At 39.5% G+C, this 21,091-nt stretch overlaps 1 protein-coding gene across 1 annotated transcript in view; it reads left to right on the top strand.

Annotated features, from left to right (window-relative positions):
- vax1 (ventral anterior homeobox 1) overlaps window positions 1-21,091 on the top strand; it is a 38,099-nt gene that overhangs the window by 2,673 nt on the left and 14,335 nt on the right. Inside the window, exon 2 of the mRNA XM_017704994.2 lies at window positions 692-841. The gene's annotated coding sequence lies outside the window, so the exon portion shown is untranslated. The remainder of the gene's footprint in view (window positions 1-691; window positions 842-21,091) is intronic.

The following is a 21,091-nucleotide window of genomic DNA, read 5'->3' as shown; positions in this document are numbered from 1 at the left end:
GATTGAGGCCATTTAAAATGTGAAATAAATTCAAAATTTTATGATATAGGTGGGTGATATGGCAAAAAATTGCATATTGTGAGACTTAAAGAAATTAGCACAATACACAATATTATTGTTAATAACAATAATATTAATTTCTTCAGACCTCTGATCAGTTGGAACAGAGAAAAAAGCCTACTTAAAAAATTACTACTGAAATATTTGGCACTAAACCCAGCTAAATGAGTCATTTTGATCAGTGTCCACAAGTACTGCTGATATACAAGATATGTTCAAAAAAGCATATTGTATTGTGACATATGATACATATTGTTACATTGCTCAACCCTATTTTATGATTTTATGAATCAGTTTTAAAATATATTTTAATTTGTTTTATGGGCATCACTTAATATGATGCCTTCCTGCATAAGTAGCAGTCAAATGGATGGCTTTGGTTATAATGTGGCCTACAGTAGCTCCAGCGCAGTGGCATTGGGATTCCACACATCTGTGAGGTCATGGTGGACCTCCTGCCGGCTTTGGTGATTCCTCTCACTGTCTGTTTCCTGCCAGCTTTCGATTGGACTGGAGGACTTATTGATCTGTTGTCTGTCCCACTAGCAGTTTGTGTTACACACCGATATAAGAAATATCCCGAAACAGAGCCACTGTTGGTAAAAATGCTCTCTTTTCTGTGTTTTTTCAGCATTTCAGAGGTCTGCCGATTCCAAGGACAGTACAACGTTGAGCATGAGGCCACTACAGGAGGTCATTACCGTCCAAAATGAAGCAGACAGACCAGCTGGATTGATCACGCTCTCAAATTTATTACCACAGGCTGGATCTCCTTTCAAAGGTAGGACGCAGTGCTAATGTACGCTAACAATGTCAGTGTAAGTCACTGCATGAGGCAGATTAAGAGAATAAGAAAATATGAGAGTACAAAATTCACTACAAAATCAGTTTCTGTGTTAGTGTCCATTATTGCTGTTGTAGTAGAGGCTAAAAGTGCACTATGCCTTTAGGAACTGCAGAAACCTGTACTTGCCTACTAGCAAAAACCTGCTGCCTGCCAACATACACAAAGTAACATGCAGCAGTATTGGAGCCTGTTTTGTGTTCACACTGTCAAAGACTGTCAAAGCAGCGCAGGCTGGGCTAAACAGTGTACTAGTGAATTGACCGCTTTCAAAATTCGGAGGTAGTCATGCCTGCCTTAGCTACTGCTGGTATGTTGACCCATCTGTAGCACTTGCGCTAAGAGACTGAAAAGTTCAGTAGCACACAGAGGAGAATCTGAGAAAACATCCAGAGATCAGCTGGCTTCAGTGAACTGACAAAATATGAATGTTGGCCAATTTAGAGGAAAAAAAAGATTCTGGAAACCATGTTTACATTAATTAAACCTGAAAATTAAAGTGGCATGTTAAAGTTTTTTCAAATTTGTATTTCAGAACCAAATTCACTTGAAAGAGGCCCTGAATATTCTGTAATAACTCTTGCTAGGCCAAAGCAATCTGAACGAAACATTGTTCAATGTGGTTGGAGAGACGTTTAACCTCTGTTTGCAACTTCCAGGTCCATACCCTTGTACCCCTTCATGTGTCTAGCAGAAAACACAGATCACTCCCAGCATCACATGTAATGCAATCGTCATTGTAATTACACATACGTCAAGGTATATAGTGTATTTTTTTGGTTCAGATTGCTTCATCCTAATGGGAGTTACAGCAGAATATTCAGGGCCTCTTTCGAATGAACTGCATGTTAATGTTAGTGATCAGTAGTGAAATGCAGACACACAGGTTCTTTATCTCTGTATGACAAAGTTTATCCTTTTGTTAACTGCTCAAACTCATTTTTCCTCTGCTCATGGTCAGTGGATGAGCCATTGACACTGAGAAACGGTTGTTTTTGCTTGAAGCTTGAACACTTGAGTGAGCTGTACTCGCTCTACTCGTCATCGTTGCTGTCAAGTCGACAGTCTGCTGTCATGTCTGTTTCCAAGCAACCGACGATACGTGCACAGCTGAAACACATTAACACTGTTAACACGTGATCAAAATGGTGTTGCAATACAGTGGAAGTTGTGAATACTGTGAGAGCACCCCCTGCTGTTTAGCACATCATAACCGCCCACCCAGTTTCAGTTTCCATTCCCCAAATGCTTTAGCCGAAAGTACTAACTTTACTCCGCCTAATAAACAGACACACGTTCAGCTCTATCTCATTATTCACCACCATCACTCTAATATTTTATCATGAGCATTAACACATGAAGGTAATAAGAGGGGATGGTGCTTCTGCAGTGTCTCAGATTTTTAAAAACACAGAGTTAGGAAAAGAAAACATCGCACACAATTGAAACCACCTTTTTCCAATATAAATAAATTTTGTCATTATGCTAGAAGTGAACACTGTGAACACTGTTGGGGTTTATCCTAAAGTTAGGACAGTATATAGTCTAGTTAGGATGTTTGTGTAATACTGTTTTCTTATCCGGATTTAATGTCCTAAATTCAGTCCGCACTGAAGTCATCCTGGAGACTAAATGAGTGGGTTTACAGAGGTATGATATTTGATGTTTGAATGGACAGAGACCTAAAACGCAAAACTGAAGGCCAAATTACTGATACAAAAACATATTTGAAATCACTGATAAAATTTAACGTAGCATTTGGCTCAATAAAGCACAAAAACTTTTTTTTATTATTGTTTGGTTACTGCGCTTGCACAGACTTCCGCAGCTGAGGGGGCTTTTTCCTGCTCAGGGCTTTACCAGGGCTCTTTTTGTTGAAAGCCTGGACTGACGTGTTGTAATTTGAATCAATTCTGTCCATTTTGTGTATTACCTGCGTCTATGTAAAGTGAGGTTTAGAGATGACACAGCTAATGGCAAGAGAAGCAAAGAAGCAACAGATAGCAGCCCATTAAATACCGATAGCAAATGATATTAGCAATAGCAACATTAGCAACAGTGACCTGCAAGTGGAGGAATGAAGCCGACCGCATGCTTTGCACACAGCTTCACATGTAAAGCATGTTAAAATGTGAAGCGCACAGTGGGACAATTTCCGAGATGGTAGCAAAGGATAAACAAGCCCACAATATTTTCATAGCAAATGAAGAAACTGAGCTCAGTCTAATAAGCCACAGGTTTTACATACAGCTCCATTTACACTTTCTTAAACTGAGCATTCTGCTGAATTACTTCAAACTGCACTTAATATACAGGGTGAGTCAAAAGTCACAGGACAACATTTTATTTTATTTTATTTTTAATTTTATTATTAATTTTTATCTCAAAAAAGTCATCTCAAACAAATTGTGTATGCTGAGAAAATCTGCAACAAACACCACCTTCAGCATCGCATCGTGGAGGCTTGTGACAGCATATAAAATAAAATAAAATAAAACGGTGTCCTGTGACTTTTGATTCACCCTGTACATTAAAATATTTATATACATAAAAAAACTATGAAATATTCAGACCTTAAATATTGATGTTAAGATCTATTTAAACCAAGGCCTTAATAGAGTCAGTAATAAGGGAAATATGTGCAAATCTATTTATCCATTTATAGGGTACTTTCTATCGGGAGGTGTCAGTCCCAAACTAACCCCTAAAATTGAAATTTTTACATTTTTTCCCAAAGTCGTTCTTTGAAGTTGTGAAGTTATGTTTATTTTTTTCGATTTATTTTTTGATTTAGGTTTAGATTTATCACGAGTTTTATTTTTAAATAAAAGTAACTTTATTCAAAAACTGGCGTCCCGCGTTTCATGTCACTACCGTAACACAAAGCATTTTGGTCCGTAGGCGGAGCCTTATTTTAGCCACGCCCCTGGATTTTAGCACAGGAAGTGAGGCTGCATCTCTGTCCCTGAGCAGTTAGATCCCATGGTTTGGGGTAAATATGACACAAAGTCTGAAAATCAGTGTGGAACATTAAAAATTGTCACTACTGAAACACATTTTCTGCAGTTCAGTTACATTTTTTGTGTGTTTTATTGAAAGACATGATGATTTTTATGTGTGTACAGCTGTTCAAAGCTGTGTTTGCTGGTCACGTACTAGCTGTGTTTTTGAATTCGGCTCAAAATTAACTAAAATTGTCACCACTGAAGCAGTCACTACTGAAACATTTTTTAAAATTTTGATAGTTCAGAATTGAGTGGTCAGTCATTTGTTTTAATAAAATAAATGTAGGTAAGGTAAAGGGGCACTCAAAAGGATTTTAGTCCGAAGTCCAAGTCATTTAAAATAATCAACTCTGACTTTGAACAGTGTAGAAAAGAGGTAAAGAAGAGGGTGCAGGCAGGATGGAGTGGGTGGAGACGAGTGTCAGGGCTGATGTGTGACAGAAGGATAGCAGCAAGAGTGAAAGGGAAGGTTTACAAGACAGTAGTGCGTCCTGCTATGATGTATGGTTTGGAGATTGTGGCTCTGTCTAAAAGACAGGAGGCTGAGCTGGAGGTGGCGGAGATGAAGATGCTGAGATTTTCGTTGGGAGTGACAAGGCTGGACAAAATTAGAAATGAGCAGATCAGAGGGACAGTGAAGGTGGAGCAGTTTGGAGATAAAGCCAGAGAGGCCAGGTTGAGATGGTTTGGACATGTGTTGAGGAGGAATAGTGGATATATTGGTCAAAGAATGTTGGAGATGGAGCTGCCGGGTAGAAGGAGAAGAGGTAGACCTCAGAGAAGGTTTATGGATGTAGTGAAGGTGGACATGAAGATGGTTGGTGTAAAAGTAGAGGAGGCAGTGGATAGGGCAAGATAGATGGAGGCAGATGATCCGCTGTTGCGACCCCTAAAGGGAGCAGCCGAAAGAAGAAGAAGAAGAAGAACTCTGACTTTGAACCAATTCAGTAGAATCATCCATCTACCAGCCTCAAGGGTTTATTTGTTTGTTTTATTTCAAAGAAAGATTTAATTTGAGCGTTTAATTTAAAAATATTTGGACTGGCGACCTGTCCAGGGTGTATACTGCCTTCCGCCCGATGACTGCTGGGATAGGCTCCAGCACCCCCCCCCAAACCCCCACCCCCCCGCCACCCTGACGGAGAAGTGGCTAGGAAAATGGATGGATGGATGGCTGGATGGATTATTATTATTACTGTTATTGTTGTTATTATTATTAGCAAAAAAATGTAATGACATAGAGGGCCACATATTTTGCATCCAGGCCAGGTTTAGTTTAAGCTAAACCTGTTTAAACCAAGTTTAAGCTCAGCTTTAGTGTAGCAGCAGTACCTTGTGTTGGCTGAACTGCAGTAATGTTAAAGAGTGAGTTTAGTGCTGCATCTCAGCTCACTTCATTTGTTGTTTGGTGTTCTGCCCAGACATGATCTACAAATTAGTAGACTTAACGGCCATCTAGTCAATTACCTTACACTTTTAAAGTGGTTTTCAGACGGTCATTAGTTAATGTACTTAGTTAAATGAGTGACCTCTGATGTTGTTTGTCAAACTGGAAAACGACTGCAAACACACTGCTAAACCGAAAGTGGTGTCTCTGTTCAATCTTCAAGTTTCAAGTTTATTTGTCAGTTGCACAACATGTCAGGACATTTATGCATTGAAATGCTTGAGGCTCAGGTAATCACTCTACAGAAAGTAAATAAGTAAAAGGAAAAATATATATAACAAACTGAAATATATTAAATATACACGACATATAGAGACAATATACATTTTAAAATGATAGATAGATAGACAGACAGACAGACAGATAGATAGATACTTCATTGATCCTGAAGGAAATGTAGCCAAAATGACTTAAGTGACTTTGTCTTATTGTTATTTATATTGACTTAGTGTTAAGGTGTTATTGTCCATAGCAGAGATGATATGATATAATAATAATGCTGACAAAGTGACTGAGTGAAATGGTAACTGGGGACGGACCCACAGCTTCACAGCTTGTTCAGAAGCCTGACAGCCTGTGGGTAGAAACTATTCATTAACCGGGTTGTTCTAGCCTGGATGCTGCGAAATCTCCTGCCTGATGGCAGGATGGTGAACAGGCAGTGTGCTGGGTGACGATGTCTGACTGGATCTTTTTGACCTTCCTGAGGCAGTGGGACTGGTAGATGTTCTTTAAGGCTGGTAGTTTGTTGCCTATGATGGCTTCTGCCGTCCTCGCCATTCCTTTAAGGGCCTTGCGGTCACAGGCAGTGCAGCCGCTGTACCAGACAGTGATACAGCCCATGAGGATGCTGTCTGTGGTGCATCTGTAGAAGTTGGTGAGGATCTGAGGAGGCAGACCAAACTTCCTGAGCCTAAGCAGGATAGAACAGTGACGGGCAGATCTCACAATGGTGTTGGTGTGGAGGGATCAGGTGAGGTCATCAGTGAGGTATGCGCTGAGAAACTTCACACTGCTGACTCTCTCCACTTCGGCTCCATTGATGAATAGGAGAGAGTGACCACCCCTTTACAGCTTCCCATAGTCCACAATCATCTCCTTTGTTTTGCTGATGTTGAGATGATTGTCTTGGTTCTTCTCAGTGGTTCCTCATATTCTTAGTGATTTTCTCCTTTTGAGTCTTGGTTCTTCTCAGTGGTTCTTTCACATGGTCTTAGTTTCTTCTTTTGAGTCTTGGTTCCTCTCAGTGGTTCCTCATACTCTTAGTGAGTTGCTCCTTTCGCATCTTGGTTCTTCCCAGTGGTTCTTCCTCATGATCTGAGGAAGCTTCTGCTGGAAGTGCTATAAAAGTACCACTAGTGCTGGGCAATATTTCAGTATTGCTATCACACAACAATGATAACTTCTTGTTTTATCAATATTTCTAGACAACAAGGATTATATCATACCATGCTGTTCTATAACGCAGTGCTGTAAAGTCCTTTTTTCTGTAGAACTGAGCAGGCCAGTCAGAACATGCTGTGTTGGTTTGTAAGACATTGTTTTAGCTCAGAGTGGCAGCACTCAGAAGGATTGGGGTTTTAAGAATTAGATTACTGCTACTTTATTAACTTTAAAACTAAATTGTACACAATCTGATACCACAATACTGCAATGTAATTGGATAATACTGTTAGTAATATTATATTCATGTAATCCCAATTACGCATTTAAACATATCCATCTATTAAACCTTCCTCCACATCCTAGGTGTCCATTTCTGATGTTCTCATGCAAACACTTTTCTTTTTATGTCTGTCTCCTGTTCTCAGTGAGGTTCTTCTTGACAGCTACACATCTTTTCAGAACCATAACACTGAGTTATCTTCTCACAGTGGAAAGATGGAGAGAAACACCTGTGGATGTTGTCAGTTCTGAAGCAGTTTGATTTTCTCCTCCCTCTCAATGATGAAAGCTTTAAGTGCTGTTTATCTGATGGGGGCAGTTTTGGTGTCTACCAGGGCTTCCAGGTGGGTGTTACGAGCCACGTTTTCTCAGTAGCTTTTAAATCAAACAATCCAATCAAACAAACCTTGGCCCACAGCCCACTTTGATAGATAGATAGATCACTTTCTTAATCCCAGAGGGAAATTCTTCAAACCTGGATCCTGATTCAGCTTATTAGTTATCAAATACCAACTTTGGCCAAATACCAAACTAAATTAAATACATATCCAGCAAAACTCAGTGATATGTTATTGCTGTAATTCACTCAGGATAAATGATGAACCACAAAAAAAACAATAATACCTTTCCATTTCAGGGTGCTATGTACGGGTATGGCCACATGGTAGCACTGGTGCATTAGCTGCGCAGTCAGAGCATTCATCCCAAAGTCCCTGCATTTCTTTATCCTACCTTTTACCTTTTCTTTGTTTTCATTTCATCCATGTTTGTTGTAAAGGTATGTTAGTTTTGCTAATAATCTCTTGATTTCATATTTAATGGGAAATTTAAACAGTTATTAATATACAACACTATTGGACGTCCAGGGTTATTGTAATAGAGATGTAGTAAAAACATTGTCAGCAAATCCACACCAGATAAATTCTTATGGAGCATTGAAAGTAGAGGTCTGACACTTCCTTAGAAAATATTTTAGTGCATTGTGAAATCTGAAATTTCACTATGTTTAAAATGGTTTGATTATTTGACAGGATTTTCTAAATAATACACATATACCAAACAAAACTATATTTATTATAGGCAATACAAACAATATACCAAGCTCTATTGTATGTTTATGTTAAAAATAGCCTGACGGTATTACTTGGAAAGTATCATAAATTAGAATTAGATTGGATTAGATTTTGAATACATTCGAGCATTTATACATACAGCTCAGCAGCATCAATTCTGTTCAGTTTGTTTCCATCAAATTTTAGTTTTGGCATTTTGATTTTGTATTTAGTGCCCAGGTCCAGCACTGTTGCACAGCCAGTTAAGTATTGTTGTGTTATAGGCAGCATATAGCATGGATATAGCATTTTGTCCAATAGTCATTATCCCAAAGTGACATTTCCAGAAATGTGGGTGCAGCTCCCCTATTCGGAATTTTGGAAAAAATTGAAGTCTCAGATTTCACCTTAATTAGATTATTTTGATACATTTAAGGATTACTTAAAATTATTCAGACTGGAGGAACTTTTGACTTAGTAGTTGATCGTAGACAATAAAAACCATACATTGTTTTATATTGGTACTTTTATTAGAAATAGCTTATTTGTTTGGTCCCAGAAATAAGCACATAATTTTAAAAAAATTAGAAAGGTTATTGCAATTTTAATTAGTCTTTTTTTTTCCTAAGTCAATGCAGTTCAGTCACAAACTTCAGATGCACAATGATACATTGATGCATGTGTTGTTTCTTGCCTTCAGCAATATAAGCAGGACCTTAAGGTCACCATAGCCACCAGGGGGCGCTGTAAGTTTGTGCTTAAGCTAAATGAAATGGAAATGAAAAAGTTAGTGGTGAAATACCTCGGATATAAGATAAGATATATTAAAGTGGAATTCCTCTAATTTAATTTTTTAACAAAGCTGTGAGCCTAAGTTGTCCCCAAAGAACCTTATTATTTTATTTTACTATCATCAACATTTAATAGGAAACTCAGAAGACATGTGTGGGTTCACTGGTAGTTTTGGGTAGTAAATAAAATGTCTATATTTGTGTTGTAGTCATGGCGACCCCTGGTTCCTATCACCACCAATGTAAAGACAACTGAACCATTTCACACCAAACTACTCTAAATGATTTAACACACGCACGTTTGATGTTTTGCACTTTTTATTGTATTTACTTTAGCGTTGATTATTTTTTCATATTTCCATACTAAATAATACAGTTGGTGATGCCGTTTAGGGATTGTAACGTTCAGAAAGAGTGCTGCCCATCAAAGTTATGATACAAATAGAACAGTTTATAGGGTTTATAGTTTATAGGGAGAACAACGGTACTGGTTTCATACAGAGGAAATATTGTACTGCACTGATTCACACCGGAGCTCATTTGGGCATCAGGAGAGCGGTGGGGGTCCAAATCAGGCTAAAGCAAACTGCGGTCTTTAGGATATTATCATAAGCCGAGCTGTACAGGCATACTGCTGATACACAGCTAAAGTGGAGCAGTGTGGATTGGAGGGGGGTGAGCAGAAGCCCCTAGGACCTCACCCCAACATGAAATGAGCGTAAACATCGTTGGAAGATTTTATAATGCAATCAAATAAAAAATATATCTGTGCATGTTTGTAGTCTGAAGCTTTTACACTGGAGCCTCAAGGCTAATGAAGCTAAGAAGCAATGGAATCTTATAATATTTAAAGCTTATAATTAGCTTGGACACTAACTGCATGCCTATATTACCACACATTGAACCAATTGAAAAGCAACCAATTCAAATTGGTCTGCAGTCTCTAATCTGCTTGACTTTGTGCTTAGTTTTGCTAGAAGTCCCCCCGTTAAGCTTAAGGCCCAAATCTTGGACATTATTACTTACTTTTTGAAATTCTGAGCAAATAGTTTGGCAAAATATTATGTTCAGCATACTGAGAATTACATGCCAGTATAGCATTCTTTTGTATTCATTGCTGGTATTTGTGTATAACACCCCTGTTTGGAATGTCAGTGTGATTCTGGGGAGGGATTTTCTCTGATCAGCTCAGCTGAGCCTTTAACATTTCTGCTTCTTATCATATAGATCTGAGTCTGAGCTCTGACTCAGGATCAGTTTTCAAGCTCTGTGTGCTATTGCATGTATTTATAGCCCGTGTGGAGCTGATTCTGGATCAGCATTAATTAATCTGAGACTCTTTGTGCATACACTATATGGCAAAAGTATTCACTCACCCATCCAAATCATTGAATTCAGGTGTTCCAATTACTTCCATGGCCACATCTATAAAAAGTCAAGCACCTAGGTCTGCAGACTGCTTCTACAAACATTAGTGAAAGAATGGGTCGCTCCCAGAACTCCATTGAATTCCAGCATGGTACCATGATTGGATGCCACATGTGCATCTGTCCATCCAAATCATTGAATTCAGGTGTTCCAATCACTTCCATGGCCACAGGTGTATAAAACCAAGCACCTAGGCACAGATACACAAAAGTACAAACAGTTTTGTTCTTCTATTTGCGCTGTTGTTGATCTTTACAGATGACAGTATGGCATGAAGTGTCAGAAACCACATCATCAAGTCTTTAGAGATTAATCTTTTAAAGATTAGTTAACAGGAGATTCCACTGATTTATCAAAATCTTTGTAGAATTAAATGCTTAAGAAGTAAACAAAGTGATTCAGAGGGATTTGGTGTGAAATGCTCCTTTGCAGAGAAACTCACAGGGTCAGTTGCTCACAGTGGTAGTGATAGGAGCCAGATGTCCACCTCTATAAGTTCTCTCACAGAAAACAATAAAATGGTTATGAATATGCTGAATGTTGTCAGAGACATTTTGGGTTTTCTTCAGAGTTTTTGGCCTAAAATTTGGAGGTATGTTTAAGGTGGACAGGTACATGCAAAACAGTCCACAAAGAAAACCTGTTTTAGCTGATTTACTGCTAGTTTACCATCGTCAACATTACGTATAAAAACCTCTGAAGATACACTGATCTTTTTGGATAGTAAATCATTCTGACCCCTGGTTCCTATCACCACCACTGTAAAGAGATCCAGGTCTCTAAACATCTCTACAATAAAGCAGAAACTAAAGAAGCAAATTCAAACATGTCTTGGCTGATAGATCACTATTGTTTGGAGAAGATAATGTATGCTTCTGACTTTTTGTTTTGAATTATTTCTTTAATCATGTAAAGGAGTTTGCCTCTTTTTACAAATTCATGCGAATCTTCTTTTAGCTGAGGTCATTTTTTTCCAGTGTTACATTTGAAGATCTTCTTAAATGTATTTTTGGGAACTTTTGGTTTACCTCACTAGTTATACACCCCCCCACCCAAGGGTCACTCAACAGGTTTAAACCCCACCAGTGTTATACTGCTTCATCATTTTTAGGGACTTTTTTATCCCTCAATTTGTGAATTAGTTTTGTCGTTTTATCAGAGGTCAGGATTGGTTATTATGCTCCGAATGAAAAGGCGTCCACACAGTTTTTTATTATTGCTGAATTATGGCTCATGAGGCCAGGAGACCTCGTCCATTTGTGTGCTTGAGCGCAATAAAAAAAAACAAACATTCAAAGTCAACTATTCAGTGACAGTCCTCGATCTGTCTCTCACACGCACACACAGATGTACACAGAGGTCCCACGGCTCTCACAGGTGGGGTCCACAGGTCAGCGGGCCACATTTATGCAGCATTGACTCTCCTCCTGCAGGTATTTGCTCTTGTATTGTGAGTTTGGAGAAGGACTTGAGCTGCGTTTGTGCCGTGGAGAGGGGCGGCGTTGTGCCTGCATTGATTTTTCAGAGCGTGTGTGCAAGCAGGGAAATGAAGGGCTGCAGATAATGGTGTGTGTGTGTGAGGGGAGATGCAGACGGCGTGCCCTCGAGGTCTATTCAGAATAAAATCATTTCCGTCTGAAAATGGCCAGGTATCCCTCCAATACGACCGAATAATCCCACACAACAATAAGCATCTCTGCCAGCTCTGATCACAGCAAAAACAACACAAATGATTTATTATGTTCAGCATACTGAGAATTACATGCCAATATAGCATTTTTTTGTATTCATTGCTGGTATTTGTGTATAACACCCCTGTTTGGATTGTCAGTGTGATTCTGTGGAGGGATTTTCTCTGATCAGCTCAGCTGAGCCTTTAACATTTCTGCTTCTTATCATATAGATCTGAGTCTGAGCTCTGACTCAGGATCAGTTTTCAAGCTCTGTGTGCTATTGCGTGTATTTATAGCCCGTGTGGAGCTGATTCTGGATCAGCATTAATTAATCTGAGACTTTTTGTACATACACTATATGGCAAAAGTATTCACTCACCCATCCAAATCATTGAATTCAGGTGTTCCAATTACTTCCATGGCCACATCTATAAAAAGCCAAGCACCTAGGTCTGCAGACTGCTTCTACAAACATTAGTGAAAGAATGGGTCGCTCCCAGAACTCCATTGAATTCCAGCGTGGTACCATGATTGGATGCCACATGTGCAAGAAATCCATTTGTGAAATTTCCTCACTACTAAATATTCCACAGTCAACTGTCAGTGGTATTATAACAAAGTGGAAACGATTGGGAACGACAGCAACTCAGCCACGAAGTGGTAGGTCACGTAAAATGACAGAGCAGGGTCAGGTGCATAGTGCGCAGAGGTAACTTTCTGCAGAGTCAATCACTACAGATCTCCAAACTTTATGTGGCCTTCAGATCAGCTCAAGAACAGTGTAGAGAGCTTTATGGAATGGGTTTCTATGGCTGAGCAGCTGGATCCAAGCCTTACATCACCAACGCAATGCAAAGCGTCGAATGCAGTGGTGTAAAGCGCCACCACTGGGCTCTAGAGCAGTGGAGACATGTTCTCTGGAGAGACGAATTGCACTTCTCCGTCTGGCAATCTGATAGATGAGACTGGGTTTGGCGGTTGTCAGGAAAACAGTACTTGTCTGACTGCATTGTGCCAAGTGTAAAGTTTGGTGGAGGGGGGATTATGGTGTGGGGTGCTTTTTCAGGAATTGGGCTTGGCCCCTTAGTTCCAGTCAATGGAACGCTTCAGTAGACCAAGAGATTATGGACAATTTCATGCTCACAACTTTGTGGCAACAGTTTGGGGACGGCCCCTTCCTGTTCCAACATGACTGTGCACCATTGCACAAAGCAAGGTCCATAAAAACATGGATGAGCAAGTTTGGTGTGGAAGAACCTGACTGGCCTACACAGAGTCCTGACCTCAACCTGACAGAACACCTTTGGGACTGCAAGCCACGACAGAACACCTTTGGGACTGCGAGCCACGCCTTCTCATCCAACATCAGTGTCTGACCTCACAAATCTGCTTCTGGAAGAATGGTCAACAATTCCCATAAACACTCCTAAACCTTGTGGAAAACAGAAGAGTTGAAGCTGTTACAGCTGCAAAACCCTATGGATTAAGAAGGATGTCACTCAAGTTCATATGCGTGTGAAGGCAGACGAGTGAATACTTTTGGAAATATAGTGTACACACCTGTCTTCACCTGTCTGGAGTCTGCATCACTTTCAGTGCACCTGATTTGCTCCACCAGCATTGTCTCTATTCATTATACTGACTCAGTTTTACTATGTTCATTATACTAACTCAGTTTTACTGTGTTCATTATACTGACTCAGTTTTACTGTGTTCATTATACTGACTCAGTTTTACTATGTTCATTATACTGACTCAGTTTTACTGTGTTCATTATACTGACTCAGTTTTACTATGTTCATTATACTGACTCAGTTTTACTGTGTTCATTATACTGACTCAGTTTTACTATGTTCATTATACTGACTCAATTTTACCATGTTCATTATACTAACTCAGATTTACTGTGTTCATTATACTGACTCAGTTTTACTATGTTCATTATACTGACTCAGTTTTACTATGTTCATTATACTGACTCAGTTTTACTGTGTTCATTATACTGACTCAGTTTTACTGTGTTCATTATACTGACTCAGTTTTACTGTGTTCATTATACTGACTCAGTTTTACTATGTTCATTATACTAACTCAGTTTTACTGTGTTCATTATACTGACTCAGTTTTACTATGTTCATTATACTGACTTAGTTTTACTGTGTTCATTATACTGACTCAGTTTTACTGTGTTCATTATACTGACTCAGTTTTACTGTGTTCATTATACTGACTCAGTTTTACTATGTTCATTATACTGACTCTGTTTTACTATGTTCATTATACTGACTCTGTTTTACTGTGTTCATTATACTGACTCAGTTTTACTGTGTTCATTATACTGACTCAGTTTTACTATGTTCATTATACTGACTCAGTTTTACTATGTTCATTATACTGACTCTGTTTTACTGTGTTCATTATACTGACTCAGTTTTACTGTGTTCATTATACTGACTCAGTTTTACTATGTTCATTATACTGACTCAGTTTTACTATGTTCATTATACTGACTCAGTTTTACTGTGTTCATTATACTGACTCAGTTTTACTGTGTTCATTATACTGACTCAGTTTTACTATGTTCATTATACTGACTCAATTTTACTGTGTTCATTATACTGACTCAGTTTTACTATTCATTATACTGACTCAGTTTTACTATGTTCATTATACTGACTCAGTTTTACTGTGTTCATTATACTGACTCAGTTTTACTGTGTTCATTATACTGACTCAGTTTTACTGTGTTCATTATACTGACTCAGTTTTACTATGTTCATTATACTGACTCAGTTTTACTATGTTCATTATACTGACTCAGTTTTACTGTGTTCATTATACTGACTCAGTTTTACTATTCATTATACTGACTCAGTTTTACTATGTTCATTATACTGACTCAGTTTTACTGTGTTCATTATACTGACTCTGTTTTACTGTGTTCATTATACTGACTCAGTTTTACTGTGTTCATTATACTGACTCAGTTTTACTATGTTCATTATACTGACTCAGTTTTACTATGTTCATTATACTGACTCAGTTTTACTGTGTTCATTATACTGACTCAGTTTTACTGTGTTCATTATACTGACTCAGTTTTACTATGTTCATTATACTGACTCAATTTTACTGTGTTCATTATACTGACTCAGTTTTACTATTCATTATACTGACTCAGTTTTACTATGTTCATTATACTGACTCAGTTTTACTGTGTTCATTATACTGACTCAGTTTTACTGTGTTCATTATACTGACTCAGTTTTTCTGTGTTCATTATACTGACTCAGTTTTACTATGTTCATTATACTGACTCAGTTTTACTGTGTTCATTATACTGACTCAGTTTTTCTGTGTTCATTATACTGACTCAGTTTTACTATGTTCATTATACTGACTCAGTTTTACTATGTTCATTATACTGACTCAGTTTTACTGTGTTCATTTTACTGACTCAGTTTTACTGTGTTCATTATACTGACTCAGTTTTACTATGTTCATTATACTGACTCAGTTTTACTATGTTCATTATACTGACTCAGTTTTACTGTGTTCATTATACTGACTCAGTTTTACTGTGTTCATTATACTGACTCAGTTTTACTGTGTTCATTATACTGCTACAGGTTTAGTCAACCAGTTCTATCCTGACAGTTACACCTCACATTTTCCATCTCGTGATTATAATACAGGTTGTATTGCACCACTATCCCCCCTCTACTACCCCCTGTTACCTCACCATTTTTACCACACCAAAAAACTGTACTAGTTTTAACCCACCAGTTTTACCCCACAAATTAAACTGCACCAGTAATACCCCACTAATTAAACTGCACCAGTTTTATCCCACAAATTAAACTGTGTCACAACTGGCCCCTCCTAGTCCACATGCTTCTTTGTTTTGGTATCCATAGTCCTGCCCCTTGTTTTGTAACTCCGCCCCTGATTGTTTTCACCTGTTCCTCGTCTTCCCAGTGTTGTATTTAAGCCCTGTGTTTGGCCTTTGTTGTCACTGGTCTTTGTTGTTTGATGTATGTTTGCTGTTGTTGGTGTTTCTCGTCATGTCTGTTTCGGAATCTCTCCGTGTTGGCTACATGAACCTGGACAGTTATGACCCTCATTTTGGATTTGCCATCAATAAAAGTCGCTTACCTCCGCGCATGCATCCGCTACCTGGCTCCACGTTACAAACTGTATCAGTTCTATCCCACATGTAACCCAGGGGTCTGCACGCTGAACACACTCAACACATGGAGGCAGTCAGGCCAGGGGTCTGCATGCTGAACACACTAAATACACGCAGGCAGTCGGGCCAGGGGTCTGCACGCTGAACACACTCAACACATGCAGGCAGTCAGGCCAGGGGTCTGCATGCTGAACACACTCAATACACGCAGGCAGTCAGGCCAGGAGTCCACATGCTGAACACACTCAACACACGCAGGCAGTCGGGCCGGGGGTCCGCATGCTGAACACACTCAACACACACAGGCAGTCAGGCCAGGTGTCCGCACGCTGAACACACTCAACACACGCAGGCAGTTGGGCCAGGAGTCCACATGCTGAACACACTCGACACACACACTCTTTTTCCCCCTTTCCACTTTTTCTCTTTATCTCTCTCCACCTTTCTCTACCCTTTCTATATCTCTCTCTCCATCTCTCTCAATCTTTTTTCTTTCTTTCTTTCTTTCTTTCTTTCTTTCTTTATTTCTGCATTTCTCTTTCTCTCTTTTTCTGCCTCCTCACTTTCTCTCCTCTCTTTCACTCACTTTTCTCTTTCTCCTTCCTCTGTTGCTCTTTCTCTCTCCTTTTTTTCCTCTCTCCTGTTTATCTCTTTCTTTCTCTTTTCTCTGTCACAGTTTCTCTCTCTTGCTCTATCTCCATCTCTCCTTTTCTCATCTATTCATTCTCTTTTTTCATTGTCTCTCTCTCTCCCTCTCTCTCTTTCTGTTTCTTCTCTCCTTTTCACTTGTTCTTCTTTTTCCTTCCACCGTTGCTCTCTCTCCTCTCTTTTTACTTTGTTGCTCTTTCTCAGTCTCTACTCTCTTTATCTCTTTTACTTTCCTGTCACTCTCTCTTCTTCTTCTCTTTCTGTCCTCTCTTTCTTTTTGTCTTCTTTTTCTTTCTCCTTCCTATCTGACACTCTTTATCTCTCCTCTCTCTTTTCTCTATTTCTATTTCCTCTGTCGCTCTTCCTCTCTTTTCTCTCTTTTTCTCTCTCTCTTGTCGGTCTCTCATCTAGCTCTCTCTGTCTCTCTATTTCATTCTGTTTAAACTAACTAACAGATACTTAAAGGGGAACTCCAGCCAAAAAAAATTCACTTCTTTTGTTGTAAGCACGTCTTCTCTTCTCTCGTCCTACAGCTACGCTGCTGTATTCTCTAGAGCGAGCTTTCCTGGTTCGAAGACTGAGAGAAGCCCCTTCTGATGATGTATCTTGAAGGTGGGAAAGTGGCTAGGCTACCAGTCAGGATTGGTGGATTCCCAATTGTTGTATGAGGTATTTGCATAATGCATGCTGGGTATTTTAGTGGACATTGATGAATGAAAACATGAAAATTACATCAAATTGTGAATTCTGCAGGGTAACCTGATAAGGCCAAACCGATATAATCCTGCTTTCTGTATTATACAATTTGTTTCAGTGTAGAGAAACATGCTGATTTGCTTACACTGGTGGTAATAGGAACCAGGGGCCGCCATGACTACAACACAAACGTGTGGTTCCTATCACCACCACTGTGAACAATTCTCACTCTGTAAGTTTCTGTAGTGCAGAGCGTTTCACACCAAAACACTCTGAATGACCCTGTTTACATGTTAACCATTTAATTATGGAAAATTGGTGGAATTGCCCTTTAATCAGCTGATAACTACAGTATGACAGTAAGTCTCAGTTTGATGTTGAGTAAACCAGGACCATGTTTATTTTCACAGGAGCTTCCTGCTCGTTCTTCTGGCTAAACAGAAACGCCTCAGTCCTCCTGCTAATACTAATAACAATCTTCCACTTGTATAACACGTGTGTGCAGCCACAGAAGGAGGGGGCTTTTCATTAAGGGCCATAATAAGGCTTTAATCGCGGTCCGCCTGCGGTGTGTTAGCGCTGCTGTGATGTTGTGGCTCTGTGCCATTAGTGTGTGTGAGACGGTAAAGAGGTGCCAAAAACATTAGCGGCTAAAAAGGTAGCAGCCATCTAGAGGAGACCGTCCTAATCAGCGCTAATGAGCTATTAGAGTAAGATGGAGCTCAAAGCGCTCTCTCCCTCTCCCTCTCTCTCTGTCTCTCTCTCTCTCTCTCTCTCTCTCTCTCTCTCACCTTCGCTCTCCCATTATTTTACTCTCTTTATCTATCTATCTTATACCCTCACTTTATCACCCACTCCATTGCTCTCTCTCTGTCTCTCTCTCTCTCTTCTCTCTGCACTTCTCACTCACTTCTTCTCTCTGTCAGTGTTCCTTTTTATTAATTAGGCGAGCTAAGACATTTTTCTTTATGAGTAATGGATGTAGTAACTGGACAAAAATACATCCATTTAGAGGCTGTGTGTGTGTGTGTGTGTGTATTTATATCTAGAAATTTACTTTTATGTTAAGTCAACATAACCAGTCTTTTGCCAAGTGTGATCTAGCTTGGCATTATCCCTGGACTTCCTACATTGATTTGCATTGATATCTGTGGAGAGGAATGTGTGCCAAATTGAAAGCGATCACTGCAGAGAAAAAACATGAAAAGCAGTGTACACGACAGTGTGAGATGCAGAATACGTGCTAAAATGAAAAGCAAAACCCCCATTACACTGTTCATGAAACTTGACCTATTGTTTTTTACTTCAAATGTATTTGCCTCATTGAAATGCAACCAAAACACTGAACTGCAATGCACACAGGATGGCACTCAAACAGTAAGGTGGAAAATGTTTACGTTGTAAAGCAGATTGTATTAAATTCTGACACATTCAGCGTTTTGTTTTATAAAATGCAAATTCTCATGCATTGTTTGTCAGTAAAGAGGTCAAGAACCGAAACAACTAAGAGAGGGTTCGTTTTTCTTTTTGCCGCACATTCTGCATGTCACTATGAAAAAGCAACGTGGTGTGCATTGCATTTGAGCTTTTCCGCTGTAGTGATTGCTTTTCAATTTGGCATGAATTCCTCTCCATAGTGCGTCAGAGTCTAATGTATTTCTGCACAACGCACGTCTGATTGAGTCGTTCATTAAAAGTTGTCTCACAGCCCACAAATTGGTTATTTTTGAAAAAAGAATATTCTGTATAAATGAAATAATATATCTGTATTTTTGTAACTTTATTGACATTATGTGCAATTATTTTATGTATACACATGTGTAATGAAAGGCTTAATCCACCCATACAGTGTTCATATCATGAGGACTAGCAGAGAGAGCATTGAAAGTGATACTTAGATTTAGATTTACCTTTAGATTTAGATTTACCTTTAGATTTAACTGATTAGTGCTTTTGTGCTGCCCAGAATGTGGCAGTGCAATCGAGGTGTCTATCTTGATGTCTGTCTTCTTCGCCCTGCTGTAATCTGTAATCTTTCCTCTAATGGCTGTGTTAAATGTTTCTGCTCAGTGGGGCATTGACACTTAAGACAGCGTTGCCAGCTGTGCCCAGAAAAGTGCCAGGCAGTTTAGAAAAAAATGAAACCTGTAAGACTTAAAGGCTGCACCCATGTAAGATTTAGGGAATTGGAGACCTCTTTGGTGGAAATGTGTAACTGTACGATATATGTGGAAGAACATTTTGTAGTATGGATTGTCCTTCGCCCCCAAGATAAATCGGATAAGTGAAAGAGAACTTAAACAAAACTTGGTGATGGACACGTCTTCTGAGGATATGAGTGAATTATCTACTATTGTCATCACACCTCTGGTCACGAGCTTTGGGTAGTGACCGAAAGAACGAGATCGCGGATACATGTGACCGAAATGAGCTTTCTCCGCAGGGCCGCCGGGCTCATCCTTAGAGATAGGGTGAGAAGATCGGCGATTCCGGAGAGGCTCGGAGTAGAGCCGCTGTTCCTCCATGTTGAGAGAAGCTAGTCGAGGTGGTACGGGCATCTGGTAAGGATGGCCTCTGGACGCCTCCCTAGGGAGGTCTTCCAGACATGTCCGACAGGGAGGAGACCCTGAGGAAGACCCAGGATACGTTGGAGGGATTATATCTCTCAACTGTCTTGGGAACGCCTCGGCATCCCTCCAGAAGAGCTGGAGGAGGTGGCGGGGGAGAGGGAGGCCTGGGTCTCTTTGCTTAGGCCGCTGCCCCCGCGACCCGGACCCGGATAAGCGGTTGAGGATGGATGGATGTCATCACATCTTTATCAGTATAATGTTGATTTTGAGATCATTTGAGACCTAAACATCAAGCCAGACCATCTTTCTGAGTCTGTGCATGTGATGTTAATGCATAAAGATGCACAACGTGGTGGGAAAAACCCCCGACCTGACATCTCTGACTTTTAGTTCAAGTTTTACAGGGCGACTCGCTGTAGCACCACACTCTCCATATTTTAGCCCTGTTATTATTCAATGCTATTTGTTTAAATTTTGATAAAAATACCGTACAAAGTGCAGCTTTAACTAATGGATAGTCGGTTAGCCATGGGGAGGGGAAAAGTGTAAAAAAGAGACTTTGGTATTAGTAAATCAGTAGGTTCCTGTGTCAAATGAGGCTATTTCAGGAGAACTAACAGAGCTAACGTGTGCAACATTGCATGCTGATGAGGGCTCGTCATCTTCTACACAAAGTATTTGTAAGATTGATTGTGTCGGATTTCTGCAGTTATCTGATTATTCAAATGGTCATGTAAGCAATCTGATCAAAAGAGCTGTAGTAAGGAGATTTCAGTGTATGTGAACTCTTACTCTGATTTCTTTCATATTTCTCAGTCTGTGCATGTGTGAAAACAGGCTGTGGTACCGGAAATAAGTGTTCCCGTGAGATGCAGCAAAACACTTTAAAAGTGACACTGAAACCAGTACATACTTGTCGAAATGAAGGATTTAAATATTCTTCATCTTCTACATGACACATTTTCATATTTTCAGGTGAAGTGACTCGATGGGTTTAAAAACAAACTGTGGCATGAAGTCTGA

This window comes from Pygocentrus nattereri, chromosome 10, assembly GCF_015220715.1.
Source record: "Pygocentrus nattereri isolate fPygNat1 chromosome 10, fPygNat1.pri, whole genome shotgun sequence".
Classification (NCBI taxonomy): Eukaryota; Metazoa; Chordata; class Actinopteri; order Characiformes; family Serrasalmidae; genus Pygocentrus; species Pygocentrus nattereri.
The sequence above is the reverse complement of the archived record's forward strand: the minus strand, read 5'-3'. Positions and strand labels throughout refer to the sequence as shown.